This window comes from Bombyx mandarina, chromosome 19, assembly GCF_030267445.1.
Source record: "Bombyx mandarina strain Sakado chromosome 19, ASM3026744v2".
NCBI lineage: Eukaryota > Metazoa > Arthropoda > Insecta > Lepidoptera > Bombycidae > Bombyx > Bombyx mandarina.
The window spans coordinates 8,678,230-8,694,045 of NC_143225.1; the positions used below are offsets into that span (position 1 = coordinate 8,678,230).

The 15,816-nt window shown below is 36.2% G+C and overlaps 1 protein-coding gene across 4 annotated transcripts in view; it reads left to right on the top strand.

Moving 5' to 3' along the window:
- The window catches only part of Sema1a (semaphorin 1a), a 461,552-nt gene that overhangs the window by 162,403 nt on the left and 283,333 nt on the right, over nucleotides 1–15,816 (top strand). The window lies entirely within an intron of this gene.

Here is a 15,816-nt window from a genome sequence, read left to right on the forward strand (position 1 = left end):
AATGAAGGGTTGTTATAAACCTGTACATAACGTTGTTTTGTAATAAATGAATGATTAAATAATACAAATATATAACTGAATTGATGAAGCACTTACGCTACAGAATTATTCTTTCTTTGTTTACAGGTCAGGAGCGAGAATTGATCGGTTCGCACCTCGACCAGAATGAGAATTGAGTGGTTCAAGACAAGGCAGGAAATAAATACTACAGCTGAGAATCGATTGGTTCAGCTTGTGTATTTTATAAAGCCCTTGAGAATTGATTGGTTCAAGGCAAGACAGGAAATACTACAGCTGAGAATTGATTGGTTCAGTTTGTGTATTTCATAAAGTCCTTGAGAATTGATTAGTTCAAAGCAAGACAGGAAATACTACAGCTGAGAATTGATTAGTTCAGTTTGTGTATTTCATAAGTCCTTGAGAATTGATTGGTTCAAGGCAAGACAGGAAATACTACAACTGAGAATTGATTGATTCGGTTTGTGTATTTCATAAAGTCCTTGAGAATTGATTGGTTCAAGGCACACATTAACTGAGAATTGACTGGTCATGGCAGTTTCACGACTGAGAATTGGCTGGTCATGGCAGTTTCACAACTGAGAATTGACTCGTTTGAAGGAAGTTTTACAATTGAAAATTGTTTATTTCAAGGGAATTTTGATATGTATAGCTTTTAAGAAGTATTTTATTTCACTGAAAATGTATTGGATCTCAAGTGCCACAATTTTTTTTTTTTTTTTTTTTTATGTTTTTTATTATTATCTGTAATTTACTGTTAAATTTTCCTTGGCACCAACAAAGGCACGCTTCTTTGAAGGGACACCTGACGACTAATTGAGTAAATATTGGCCTAATGTAAGGTTACCACCTGGGTCATGTATGGGGACATACATGGTGTCAGGACGGTCGAATGTAAGGTTTGTTGTAAAATAATTAATTTTGTTAATGTTAAGGCAATTTTCGGATTGCCAAATAGCAACACTGTTGGTGGGAGCAATTACAGTAGTGGGGACGTGACATAATAAAAAAGGCGGTAGTCTGAAAAAACGGGACAGAAATCAGTGTATTCGGTAGTGAGCAGATGTCAAAAGATTGTAAAAATGGAGTTTCAAATAAAGCAATACAAAATTAAGTAAACTACTGCAATCTGTGTATTATTTCCTGACTGTTGGAAGTGGACTCTTATACACCTAACTACTTATATCCAATACGTTCATTTGATAAAAAAGATTCATATGTGATTTATCGCAGATATCTTTGAGTCCCAAAGAAAGAATAAAAAATAATAATCCAGCACGTACATATTACTACAAGTGAAGAGATTCAACTCAATCGGGTGGGCAGTGGAATGATATTAAATAAATTGCAATTTTGGCTGCTTTATATGAGCAAATAAAATTCCACCCACTTTGTTTTTTTCCTTACCTATTATTCTTCAGTAGCCTCGAGAGGCCATTCTAGCTTCACTGGACTGGTTGTCTCTTGTGTTAAGATGTCATAGGATCGATAGCATCAGCTTAATACCACAATCTTAAGACATGAGGACGGATCTAAAAATGCGTTATTAAAGCCGGCAAAAATAAGCAGTATAGTGGTCCTTGCGGTCCAAAATATACATCATACAATCTACGAAAATGCTGTTAGATAATGCAGGGTAATATTGTCTGTGTACTTCGAGCGTCGGTCTTTTTATTGCTTTTGTAGTAAATCCGTTCAAGCAGCTGTCAGGAATCTAGATAACATATGCTTACCAATAAATGAATACCTACCAATGTACCTACAAATTAAATTACTTATGTCAAACATAATGATGTAAGTTGTAACTGTACATAATTACTATCAACTCAAATCGTATTTTGTACCGTATGTTCCATGGGGAGTGCTCTGAGGAATTGTTCGAGATGATACCGGCATCTCGTTTTTACCATCGCACCTCCCGCCACCGGAGTAGAGTTCATCCATACTACCTGGAGCCACTGCGGTCATCCACAGTGCGTTTCCAGAGGTCTTTTTTGCCACGTACCATCCGGCTATGGAATGAGCTCCCCTCCACGGTGTTTCCCGAGCGCTATGACATGTCCTTCTTCAAACGAGGCTTGTGGAGAGTATTAAGCGGTAGGCAGCGGCTTGGCTCTGCCCCTGGCATTGCTGAAGTCCATGGGCGACGGTAACCACTCACCATCAGGTGGGCCGTATGCTCGTCTGCCTACAAGGGCAATAAAAAAAATATACGAATAGTGTAATGAATATTTTGGTAAAATAACCAAAATACGTACTTTACTAGTGGTAGGGCGTTTTGTGAACCCGCACGGTAGGTATCACCATCCTTCCTGTTTGGGCCGCAAAGCAGTTATGCCTTTGAGCTTGATTGATAAGACAACCGGCATAAAACTGAGATTACAACGTGACTGCGGCTACCTAACTAGAAACTTAAGGTCGTAAGGTTGAATTTACTGTTTAATTTGTTACAAACATTCAGGACACCCGTGTGTGCCCACATCTCTAAATGTCATCACATATTACGCAACTATTATATTAATATTTTAGTTGCCTTACTAAAGGAGTTAGTAATTCATAGAAAAAAAAACAATCAAGAGATTTTACTGGCAATGGTTTGACTGATTACAATTTATAACGATAAAATCAGATTGAGCGATACGTGTGGGATAAAACACATGTTAGTCATTGACTATTCACAGTTGTTATTCGATTGTCACTTTTGACACCTAAGCCGTATGGTTGAGGATTCTCGACTGTGCTTAGAAGGTATTGTAAGTGGCACGATGGACCCAATTGATATTATAACGGTATCGATGTTATAAACAGACAGTAATTATAATATTCACGCGATAGTTGAATTTATTTGAACACAATTTAAGGGATCGTGATATTGCAGAGGAGGTTTTAGAGTAAGATGGGTTTCACGTTGTGATATCTATGGAATTCGGTAGCGTTGAACAGTAGATGGGCCGTGAGGATGCTCACACATCAAATACATAGAAACGTCATTGAGATGTCAACCTCATGTTACAAGTTTTTTTTATTTTTTTTTATTGCTTAGGTTGGTTGACGAGCTCATAGCCCGTCTGGTGTTAAGTGGTTACTGGAGCCCATAGGCATCTACTACGTAAATGCGCCACCCACTTTGAGATATAAGTTCTAAGGGTCTCAGTATAGTTACAACGGCTGCCCCACCCTTCAAACCGAAACGCATTACTGCTTCACGGCAGAAATAGGCAGGGTAGTGGTACCTACCCGCGCGGACTCACAGAGGTCCTACCCCAGTAAAATATAATAATATGTCTAGATCTATGCTGACCTCATAAATAAACATTTTTGTGTACACAAATGTAAAATAAAAAATCCCTTGACCATGCTAATGTAATAAATGTTTTTATTCTACAGCCAAGGCATCTGACCTTTGTGAAAAGCGCAATTATTTTCGTAGGTTTCCTCGTCGTAGCTTTTGTCCGTATTAAGTTAATTGCCGTGAATAGCTTAAAACAATCGAAAGTATCGGAATTGGCTTCGTTTAATTTGGAAACGGTATTTTTTCGGAGAAAAATATTCTTATAAGTATTATAGCGGAGGGAGGTCGTTTTGTAGGCGCCTCTTCACTGAATCCTTAATTTTACTTCGTTGATATAATTAATTTTATATTAACGTCAAGGGCCATCTGTTGCTTGTTTTGATACTTCGCAGTCTTTTATATGTCGTTTTTCTTTCGTTAAATGTTGACATAACTTATTGGTGGTAGGACCTCTTGTGAGTCCGCGCGGGTAGGTACCACTGCCCTGCCTATTTCTGCCATGAAGCAGTAGTGTGTTTCGGTCTGAAGGGTAGGGCAGCCGTTGTAACTATACTGAGATCTTAGAACATTTATCTCAAGGTAGGTGGCGCATTTACGTTGTAGATGTCTATGGGCTCCAGTAACCACTTAACACCAGGTGGGCTGTGAGCTCGTCCACCCATACAAGCAATAAAAATAAAAAATAAATAAATAAATGATTGTACTTTATTACGTTGTGAACAGATGGACCTCTTGTTGATCTAATCGTCAGTCGTTGTCACAAGGTGTGTGTCGCAACATTAGTCTTATCAGCATAGCCAAGCTGCTGACTATTGCTAACATACCTTGATTTCGTACTGAGGTTGATTTGATTGGATTTGCGATTGTATTCCTAAAATCGAGTCCGTGATAAATAAGCTCAATTAATTTTCCATTTCCATATGCAAAATGATTAAAAGCCGCCTTCGATGGTAAACTGAATTGAATACTTGCATCAATGGTTACCAATTATAAGTTGAGAGATACACGCAATGAACTATTAAATAAATATCAGCTGATGAATGGGGTCAACGACTTCGTGCTGCGAAACAAATAATTGGGTTTGGATTACGCGGTTCTAGAAATTTCCTGAATAGCTAAGCAAATTATTTTAGTCGCGTATATTATGTACAAAAGCGACACAGGATTTATAAAATCGATTTTTTCAAAAACCCAATCTGTTACTGGTGGTACCTCTTGTGAGTCCGTGCGGGTGGGTACCACCACTTTGCCCATTTCTGCCGTGAAGCAGTAATGCGTTTCGGTTTGAAAGGTGGGGCAGTCGTTGTAACTATACTTGAGATCTTAGAACTTTTTCTCAAGGTGGGTGGCGCATTTACGTTGTGGATGTCTATGGGTTCCAGTAACCACTTAACACCAGGTGGGCTGTGAGATCGTCCAACCATCTAAGCAATAAAAAATAATAATAATAATGTACCAACGTTGATTGTTATTTTGTTATACATTGTTATTGTTATTTTAGCGCATTCACATTCATTCAAAGAGCATTCATAATAAACCATTTATTGTTCTTAACAATATCGTAAATCGTTACCAGATAGAATTCGAGTTGAGCATCCGGTGTTCGAATTCCAGGCGGGTACCAATTTTTGTAATGAAATACGTACTCAACTAATGTTCAGGATTAACTTCCACGGTGAAGGAATGTTGTAACTATACTGAGACTTTAGAAGGTGAGTGGCGCATGTTATGTTGTAAATGTCTATGGGCTCCAATAACCACTTAACACCACGTGGGCTGTGAGGTCGTCCACCCATCTAAGCAATAAAAAAAGAACAATTTTGTCATCTATATTAGCATATATACATAAACATACATGTCAACATTCTAAAAGTGTGAATCAAAGCTTAAGTAATTTATAAGTCCTCTATTCGTTTCATAATTACGTTTATTCTTCGTCTAAGAAATTAATATTCATACCTTTTTACGAATATTTAATAAATACCATCGCACTGCCCGCCACCGGAGTAGAGTTCATCCATACTACCTGGAGCCACTGCGGTCATCCACAGTGCGTTTACAGAGATCTTTTTTGCCACGTACCATCCGGCTATGGAATCAGCTCCCCTCCACGGTGTTTCCCGAGCGCTATGACATGTCCTTCGTCAAACGAGGCTTGTGGAGAGTATTAAGCGGTAGGCAGCGGCTTGGCTCTGTCCCTAGCATTGCTGAAGTCCATGGGCGACGGTAACCACTCACCATCAGGTGGGCCGTATGCTCGTCTGTCTGCCTACAAGGGCAATAAAAAAAAAAATACCATGTTATTTTTAAATGTCGGTTTGAAATGAGTATATAAAAATAAATTCTAATATCTATATATTAATACGTGAAGCAAAAACTTTGTGTCCCTTTTTACGAAAATTGCGCGGACGTAGGAGTATGAAATTTTCCACACTTATAGAGAATATAGAGAAGTGCACAATGCTAATATTTTTTTAAAATAATGTGTAAAAGATACATTAAATCAATTAAGAAAACATTACACACACTACCTACCATGTATTTGACGCACACACGCATGCATACTATTTATTGTCAAACTTTTGTTCTTGACGTCTGTTGTCAAATTGAGAATAGATTAAATATTGTTTGTCTCGGTTAATATTTTTTATAGTCTTGGCGAAATTTGTAATTATAGAAGTATAAAATACAATCATAATAGTGTAAAAACTTACAAATCCAGTTAATTATAGTCGAATTTCGACTACTGCGGGACCTCTAGTTATTGTGATTACAGCAACACATAATATTATAGGTTTTCAATTTCGACTCCCGATCACCGCGTCCGATCTCCTCATTTCCGTTTCGGTATAATTCTATTAAAATTAGAATCAGGTACTTATTACGGATTCTGTCAACGTATTCTATTTGCATTCATTTTTTTTATTGAATCCATTTTAGTTACAATAACAGCGAAATACCTTTTGCACAACGTTTCATTTTGAAATGACCGTGCTAATGAGTTTTTTAAGCTAAATCTATGTTTGATACTAGTTTTAGATTCAAGGGCAGTAGCATAAATTTTAGCTAGGCAGCTAATGAGAAAACTTTCATTTTTTGAAATCAGTGTTCTGAATTACTATGGTAATTTTAACTAAAATATGTTACTTATGTATGTTCTTAGTAAATTATAAATAAACTTTACAAATTCACCGGACTCAAGCAAGAATTATTTCATCTCGTATTGTGAGTTAGGGAACGAATATATAAGAAAGAAAAAAAAAGTAGGTGGTAGTAGGTTAGGGTTTTTTTTTTTTTTTTTTTTTTTCCACAGGAGAAAATTTCCGGATCCCCATCCGCACGGCGGGTGGGGTATGTTGGAGTTGAACCTCACTAAAAACTCCTGCCGCTCACAGCCGGCGCCCTACCCCGGACCGGGTGGGAGCCCAGTCGGAGCTATTGAGACGGCGGGACAGGGTTTACGCAAGTAGGTTAGGGTAGGTGGTAGTAGGTGGTGGTAGGTTAGGGAACGAATATATAAGAAAGAAAAAAAAAATATTTATATATTTTACGAGTAGTAAGAATATTTTAGGAAGTAGGGTAAAGTGTTAGTATACTTAGCTATTCATTTTCTCAGTGGTTAGCAGCCTGCTTTTAAAGGTTCAGAAAAGAGCTTGCAAAAAATATTATTTGTGGAATTATTGGTGATAGTGATTTTCGAAAATCTGTAGAAGGTCACTAGTTACAACTAAAAAAAAATTAAAAATCGATTAACTAATACAGAACAAAATGATGCTCAACTATTTTGTCTTTGTCTATTAAATATAAATAATTGACGTTGAAAAGTTCCATCTGTATTTGCGTATGAGTATAAACTTTAAAGTAACAAATTAAAACGACACTGAAATATTTTAATAACACAATAAATAACCAATTAACGAAGGCCTTAATTTAGAATGTCCAATTACACTCAAATTTATTTAGGCCGTGTATTTGTTAATGATCTTTAAATCCGACGTTGAAGTAGACCGGCTAATTACACTATTTCGCCATGCTACATCGTCTCCTTTGAAATATTATCTAGGGAATGTCACAAGTTTGTGATATATAGGGGGTCGCCAGGTCCCTGAGATTACTTTGTGTTGAAATTTGGTAAGCCGGCCGCGCAAATGTCCTACCAAGTATGATTACAATATCACAGCCTGTTTCGCATTAAGCCATTAAAAATTCATAAAATAGTAAGTGTATTCGTCATGTTCAAAGATAACATATTTTCGGGTAAGTAGCGGCATGATTATGCTGCTAGCAGTGTCATTATTATTTTTATTTTCTACTGCATTGATGAGCGGACGAGTTCACAGTCCACCTGGTGTTAAGTGGTTACTGGAGCACATAGACATCTACAACGTAAATGCCGCCACCCACCACTTAAGATATGAGTTCTAAGTTCTCAGTATAGTTACAACGGCTGTCCCACCCTTCGGCTTCACGGCAGAAATAAACAGCGTCCTTGAATGATGGCAACCTCCGAAGCCATGGGCTTCGAAGGGTGGGGCAGCCGTTGTACTTTAAAAATTGAGATATTGGAGGTTATATCTGAAGGTGTGTGGCGGCACTTACGTTGTCTATGTGCTCCGGTAACCATTCGTGACCTCGTCCACCCATCTAAGCAATAACAAAAAAAAACCTTACAGTATCCCTAAATATCTTTAGTTCCAACAAGAATGTGATGCGATAGCATTAGAAAAACAACGATTAAAATTAAATATGGTAAATAACGTACATCACATAATTACACACTAAAATACGCGTTTGGTTTGTTTGCAATTATTTTAAATAAAGATTCACACAATAATATTATTATGGACAGGTTCGAACCGAAATTCAAAGTCCGATATGCTGGTACAATTTATATAATCACTTTAAACCGGACCGGACTCTCGGATTGAACATTCATATATTCGTGGTAATATTATATGGGGAATTTAAAATAATTTAAAACTTTAAAAAAATCCTTAATCCTAATTCTAAAACGCATAAACATTAAAGTTTACCCACAAAAACTAAACAAACACGTCCCTCAAACACACACACGAGCTTAACACTAATTTGCAGCGACAGTCTGCGAATAATGAGAGAGTTACTCGCGGTGTTTTCCAGAGTCCGAGCCGGGTACATATTATACGCTGATTCCGCTTTTATAAACAGTTCTGTTTGCAAATTGCTGGCGCCGGGAAGATTAGTGGGGTAAAGATAATCGGGCCTCGTGACAGCCGTTCACTGAGGCGGTTGTAATTAATTACTGTACTTGCCAGACGCACTGGCATACATTGGTACGCTTCATTACTTTGGTACGAGGAGATGCTGCTTTTCGAGAACATTCTGCCTAATACAGGGTGGTTTTTTTTATGCGTTCACTTTAAACTGATTAGATATAGCTAATGGTGAGTTAGTTTGTTTTTTACCGAATTCATTATTTATTTGCGAGCTTGTGGTCCACTTGGTGGAAAGCTGTGGTCAAAGTATGTGACCATCACCAATGCTAAGGACAAAACTATGTCATTGCTGAGCTTAGACGGACTTCATTGCTTTTCTAGAAATCATTTGATAAGAAAACGTACCATAGCTCTTCAAACCAACCATCAATCTTAGATAGCCAATAATACAATTGAATATCATTAATGAAGTATCTGTTTTTCTCAAAAAAATTTAAAATAGTCTAGATAGCAATATCAATAGCATATAAACGCAATTGTCATAGTGTTACCCGATGATCGGCGCTGCGTTGCCCGCATCAAGCGAATTCCACCCGTCTTTATCAGATCTTCGCTCCATATTTTCGTACGCCTAATTACGCTATGCCTTCCGGTACGCGTACGCTACTCAAACGCTTTAGAAATACCATTGAAATATACCCAAATTACAAACCGTTTTGTAGTTTAAAGAATTTTATTGTCCCAGCGCTAGTTAAAAAGAGGTCCTTCAGCGCACGTGCGTTTCTCGAGTGGGACCAAAATACGAAACAGCTGTTTAATCATATTATAAATGCAGAGATGGAAAACGGTCAAAAAAACCACGACATATAGAAAAGCGATGGCTTTCGCTTGCTATAAAGCGCAGTGGTGTCAACAGAGTTGTACACGAGCGTTCAACAGTTTAAGTTGTAATTGCATTATTTTTAAATTTACAATAATTTAATTTAATTAAAAAACGAAATTTTGCAGAATTTATAATATAAGAATTTATAATTTATAATTTTACAATACCGGTGGTTCTTCTGTTGTTATTGCATCGTCTGTCTGGTAATTAGTGACTCTACCGTACACCAAGCTTGGGTTGGATATTTTCTGTTTTTTTTTAAATTAAATTATTATTATTATTGAGTGAGCTCACGGCTTACTTCGTACTCAAGACGATAAGGTGAAATAAGAGTCATATTTCTTTGCGAGCGAGCTAGGTTATGGTGGCTCATCTGGTGTTGAGAGGACACCGGAGCTCATAGATATTGTGAATGTCACCACCCATTATCAGATATGAGATTGAAGTTCTTATTGTCGGTACTTTGTAACGACTACCACATTTCAAACCAAGACGCATGATTGCCTTACGGTCGAAATATATAGCTCGGTAAAAAGATTCCAGATTGGAGTTGATACTTTACTAAACATATTTGATATTCGGTATTTGGGTGTGTCTTGTAGTATGAGCGATCACTCTATGCAGCTTGGGGCCTTCTATTTTAGGTTATATAAGTTGTATTAATACTACAATAATTTGCTGAAGCTCATAGACATCACCAAGTAAATATCTCCACCCGTCTTGAGAGATGAGATGAAATTCTCAAGACCTTCCTACTTAAACTAATCTTACTATGTCCAATAGTATTGTCGCTATCTATGAACACTGCTAATTAGCAGTTTGTTATTAAATGCTTTTAATGAAAACGTTTCTGATACTTAGTTTGTCATTAAATTAATAATATTACCCTTTCGGGTTTCGGATCTCGTAGCAGCCGAATTTCGGCTAAAAATCGCGAAACTTAACAAATTGTTACGTCCCAATTTATTTCGAAGCCAGGCCCAATAAACGAGAAGTAAGTAACAGCATTGTATTTTATGCGAGACACGTACCTTACCTGTTTAAAATGTAAATAGGTGTATGTTTGAAGGCATACTTACTTCAGGCACTTAGGAAAATAACTAAGTCGAGTTCCATCTACCGTTCAAGTGTATGTAAGCTCAGCTTCTCAGGACTTATTTAGGGACAGAATTTTCTTCGTATATATTTTATTAAAACGTGCCCTCTAGGTTTCGTTAAATTAAGTCTTGCAGTCAGAAGGCAAAGGTGTATCAGAATTACACGCCTCGGCATATTTTTGCTCGAACAAAAACCCAAAGCGCACCTAAAGATCGCATTTTAAATTAAGCTGTTTCTCACTAGATACCTACGCGAAATCTGAGTAATTATTATTACCCTATTATTACTGATGGTAGGACCTCTTGTGAGTCCGCACGGATAGATACCACCACCGTGAAGCAGTAATGCGCTTCGGTTTGAAGGGGGGGGCAGCCGTTGTAACTATACTGATACCTTAGAACTTACATCTCAAAGTGGGTGGCGCATCTACATTGTAAACGTCTATGGGCTCTAGTAATCACTTAATACCAGGTGGGCTGTGAGCTGTCCACCCAGCAATAAAAAAAATATATCGTCTTCACTCATCGGACGTAAGTAAAGCATGAAAGAGGAATGCCTGCGGCAGAGATGCGAATGTTGAAATGGATGTGTGGAGTGACAAGAATGGACAAGATAAGGAATGGGTATATCAGAGGAAGTGTGAAAGTAAAAGACAAGAAAAAGGTACCCATTTTTTCGGGATTCGAAGAGGCCCTACTTACAGGAAACAGGAAACAAAAGAGGAAATTGTGTATGATATATAATTAGTCAATTTCTATCCTAATTACTTCTAATTAGGTATTAGAAAAACTATCGTAACAAACTATCGTAATAATATCATCATACATATTTAGATCCTCTGGTTTGCGTATAGTAAACTTAGACTACTGAAAAAATTAAACGCATGGGCTATTTTTGAAAAAAAATATGTCCACAGTCTCATTGCTCCGAGAAAGAAAACATACACTTTTGGTAAATGAAAAAAAATGTTAATATAATTAAAGATAAACAATCGAATCGGAAGTTTAATTATAGCGCTTGTATTGATTTGAGATTTTCTCATCAGAGTAGACAGAAGAAACTTCAAGTATTAAAGGCAAAGGGCCCTATCGCTAACAGCCCAAGGCGAATTAAGTTTAATTTTTGATTCTGTTTGTTCGAGACTGGTGGTTGAATAATTCAGTGTTGCAAGACTGTTGCACCTCGCGGTTACGGTCCATTGTAAATTTATGACCAGCTGTTACGCGTTTTAGAAATATTTGGTATGCTTTTCCTTGGCAAGCTATTTTAGGGATGTATTTTATAACAGAAATGAAAGATGGCGGTGAATTCGTTTTTGTATAATAGAAGAAGAAGAATTCAAAGGAAAGCAAAATGCTTTTGTGAATATATAAAGTAAGAACACAAAAATCTATTACATAAGTTAATGTGTATGTATTTAACCTCCTTAACTAAACGATGCAATGCAACTAAAACGCCCCACTAAAGAATTAGTAGCCTCATCAAATCGCGCTACATTCATTTACTTCCGCACGAAACGTTACTAAGGGGCCTATTTTAATATCCAACTACAAATATAACGAAAAGTATTCAAATTAACCCAGACCAATTTTACAAAATATAAATGATACTCCATATTATTATTCAGAAGATTCCACGATTTTCACATATCACTAATTCCCATATATACCAGCGTTGTTATAATCGCCTTGATCACTCGTAAACTGAAGACTACGGATAGATATTAAGAACAATAAATAATATATTGGTGAGATACGCAATAATAATCTAAAATATAAAATTTATTTATAATACACATAAATCAATACTTAAAAAATTACAACTTCGATTGTTTAATTTTTTATAAAAACGATCAAACATTTAGGAAAAGGTCTAAAAAGCAAAAACATCGTACACTCTAGATAATTTTACGTAAATCAAATGAGGCCATCAGCGCAGAACCTAGCCCGCAATTTTCATATTCGTGCTTATTCTATACTGCAGTTTATTTAAACCATTGTGGCGGGTAGCCATCATACAACGCAAGATAATTGACAGATGCCTGAATCTCGCTTACGACATTTTCAAAAATAAAGCGCTTAAATACAAGTTCCGAACAACAACATTCGGACCGTCGGTCTACCGAGCAAATATCACCCGCTCGGTGGAAGATCTTCCCTTTGACGTATATCTCCCCAAACCATAAATAAATTTAGATGCAAAACCGGCCTACCCATAGTTTCACACATAGATAACAGATGAATTTGTAAATATTATTTTTGCGCGTTGTCGTGGCGTGCAACCTCTTTGACAGGACATAAAACCTATAATGACTAGACATAGACAGACTAAGACAGACATTTGAAAATAATTCAAAAATAAATGGAACGAGGGCGTACGTGACCAGCAGCGAGGCAGTACATTTTTTGACTTCTGAAAAGACAGACATACAAAAGGACGAAAAAGAACTAATAAGAATTGACCGTTCTTATATAAGATGTTCAAGTGACCTTCGACCGTCCAAGTAGTCATTCGACCGTTCAAGTGGTCATTCGACCGTTTACGCGTATTGTTTTTGCCTACAAAGCAGTGTAAAAGTAAATTCAAACCTCATTATCTCCATGCGAACTATATTCTTGCGCTGACGGCCTCAAATCACGTATAACTACGTTCTAAACTAAAGTAGAACGTCAAAAAAAAGGAATAAACGAAAATAAAAGCGTCAAAACTTTAATAAAATGCATACGAAAGTAGCATAAATCAGCTTCAGCAGTCTCGAGAGACAGTGGCCGCTGCTCGAACCGTCAAGCTATCGAGATAATGTCTACGACGTTGCGGGCGAAAATGTCTCTTGAATTTTCAGATTCGAAAATAACGCCCCTCGAGTGCTTTACCCAAGTTTCATTACCGAGACACGCGATGTCTGTTGCCTATAGATGTAAACGGTACAATTTCCTTTAATTTTGCACTATCAATAATTGATTTAGCTGTCTAACAATCTAAATGTGAATTCTAAAGGGAAATTGCGGTCTCGGATCGTTAGTCCGTTGTGAAGGGATTTACCTATCTGAATATTACGTCAATCAATTGTAAGCCGTGGTTCAATGGTTGGACATGGTTTTGGGGTAAGTGTGATATATGTTTGATTCGGAGAATGTAAGATTTACTTGATAATCAATGTAATTTATCGTATTATATCTAACAAAAATTGTATAAAAAGACCTAAAATAGCATCTCCCTAATCCTTCCCGTCAACCAAGCGATTCACTGGAAAATGAGCAGCGGCGTCATCCAAGTATTATATGGGCGTGCTGTCATCACATTTGTTGGAAAAAAAAAGATGTGTGGTGTCGTGGGACACCGGTTAGGAACGAAGTTCCTTATTTTAAAAATATTAATTGTAAGTTCTCTTCGAGGTATGAAGAAAATAATTATTCGGGTATACATTTTTTATTATGATTTTTAATTGATAAAAAAAAACTACTTTACAAAGTTATCAACTTTATTTTATTCACAATGATTTATAAAAAATATATAATTAAAATATTTTTTTTTTTTTACGTTATTACAAAGTTAAATCGTACACTGTGTGCATTACTAATAAAAATCTTAGGTTACGGACGTTTTTTCCCGGTTAGGGTACCCCTTCGCATCGTCCCATAAAGAACTTCGTACCAAAGAAATGGTTACGAGTTAGTGATTTTTTTGGCGAATCGTGTGAGTGGTTTGTAATGCCACCACTCAGTTATAAAATTTAAAGAGTGTTTTTTTATATATAATTACCACACAAATAAGCAGGAAAACGTTATTCATGCTATTGTTACCGATTTGGGTTCATAATGATTGTGTTAGTATCATACAACAATGACTTCATTTATTTTGGGTCTCCGCGTATTCAAGTGTTTCGCGGTTGAAAATAATGGTCTAAAATTAGGACTTTAATACATTTGTTTTATTTTAAAATTGTTTTCTGGACTACAATTTATTCCATTGAATAAAAGCGGACAAACATGATGAAAATAAATGGAAACAAGCCGTGAATTTTTATAGATATTCTGTATAATTTTCATTCAGTACTAAAAGATTTTTCGAGCGATTGAATTCATGTGCGAGCCTCTATTTCTATGGTAATTTGTGGTTGAAATCTCTGTTTTACTATTAGACATATAATAGCTATCCTATCTTCTATCTATATATATATATATATATATATATAAATTAATTGGTCTTGAATTATTTGTGGAAGTCCAGAGAAGGTTTAAAAGGTAGATAAATATGAAAATGCTCGGAATTAAATAAAAATAACAATTTTGTTTTTCCTTTGATGTGTCCCCCGTCTCGGACGGATTCCTTTTGTTTGTTTTAAGTTTATTTTAAAAGTTTAGCTCTTTTATTTATCGATTGAGGCACTACGAAGTCTGCCGGGTCAGCTAGTCAATTAATAAAAAAAGGGAATAATGATAAAAAAAAGGATGGTACTTAGCCATGCAAGATCAGCAATCAGTAATCAGTAGTTACCTACGTGAAATGTTACTTCCATCTAAATGATGCGATACAGGTTAATGCAGGCTAATAAGTAATGATACAGGCTTAAATATTTCGAAATGCCATTGTGAATAAAATATGAGAGAGGAAATTATTGAAAAGGTTTTGTTGTGATAACAATATGCTTAATTAAAGCTGTCACATTTAAACAAAATATGGGTTAATCTTATTATATAACAGTTTTATTTCACCGTTCTGTCATATGTCTACTTAGTGTGTACAAAAAAATCAGTTTTTAAGAAGCCGAATAATGATTTTCTGTTAAACTCTTTCTTACGCTACTAAATATTTTTCAACTTGAAACCCTACTAACTACATGTAAAATATACGGAGCTTGGCCTATTGTTATTACGTTATTATTCATCCTAAACGTCTTTCCCGGAGCATTAATCGCAGTAAATGCCGGATATTCTGAAAATTATAACTCCAGCCTTCCGGTTCGGCGCCCCGGCCCAACTTAAAACCTCCTATTTGCTCGTATGAAACTTACATGATTATTTCAACGAATCACGGGACTAATCGGAAGTTTGGGGAGTAGGTATAGCAACATAACTATAATTTTTTTATCGATTATTTAGTTTTTAAATTCAAAAGTTTATTTATTCAGAATTTAAGAAGCTAAAAGCATTTATTGTACATATAGTATACAATAACTACGTCATACTGTGGTGACGTTTTTATATTGTTACTGGATAAAATTGAGTCTTGACCGTGAATACCTCTGCCGATTTTGAGATGCAGGATTAATTTTCTGTTTGTATATTGATATAAGGGTGTTCTACCTTAGCTGTGCTTTCAGTATTGAT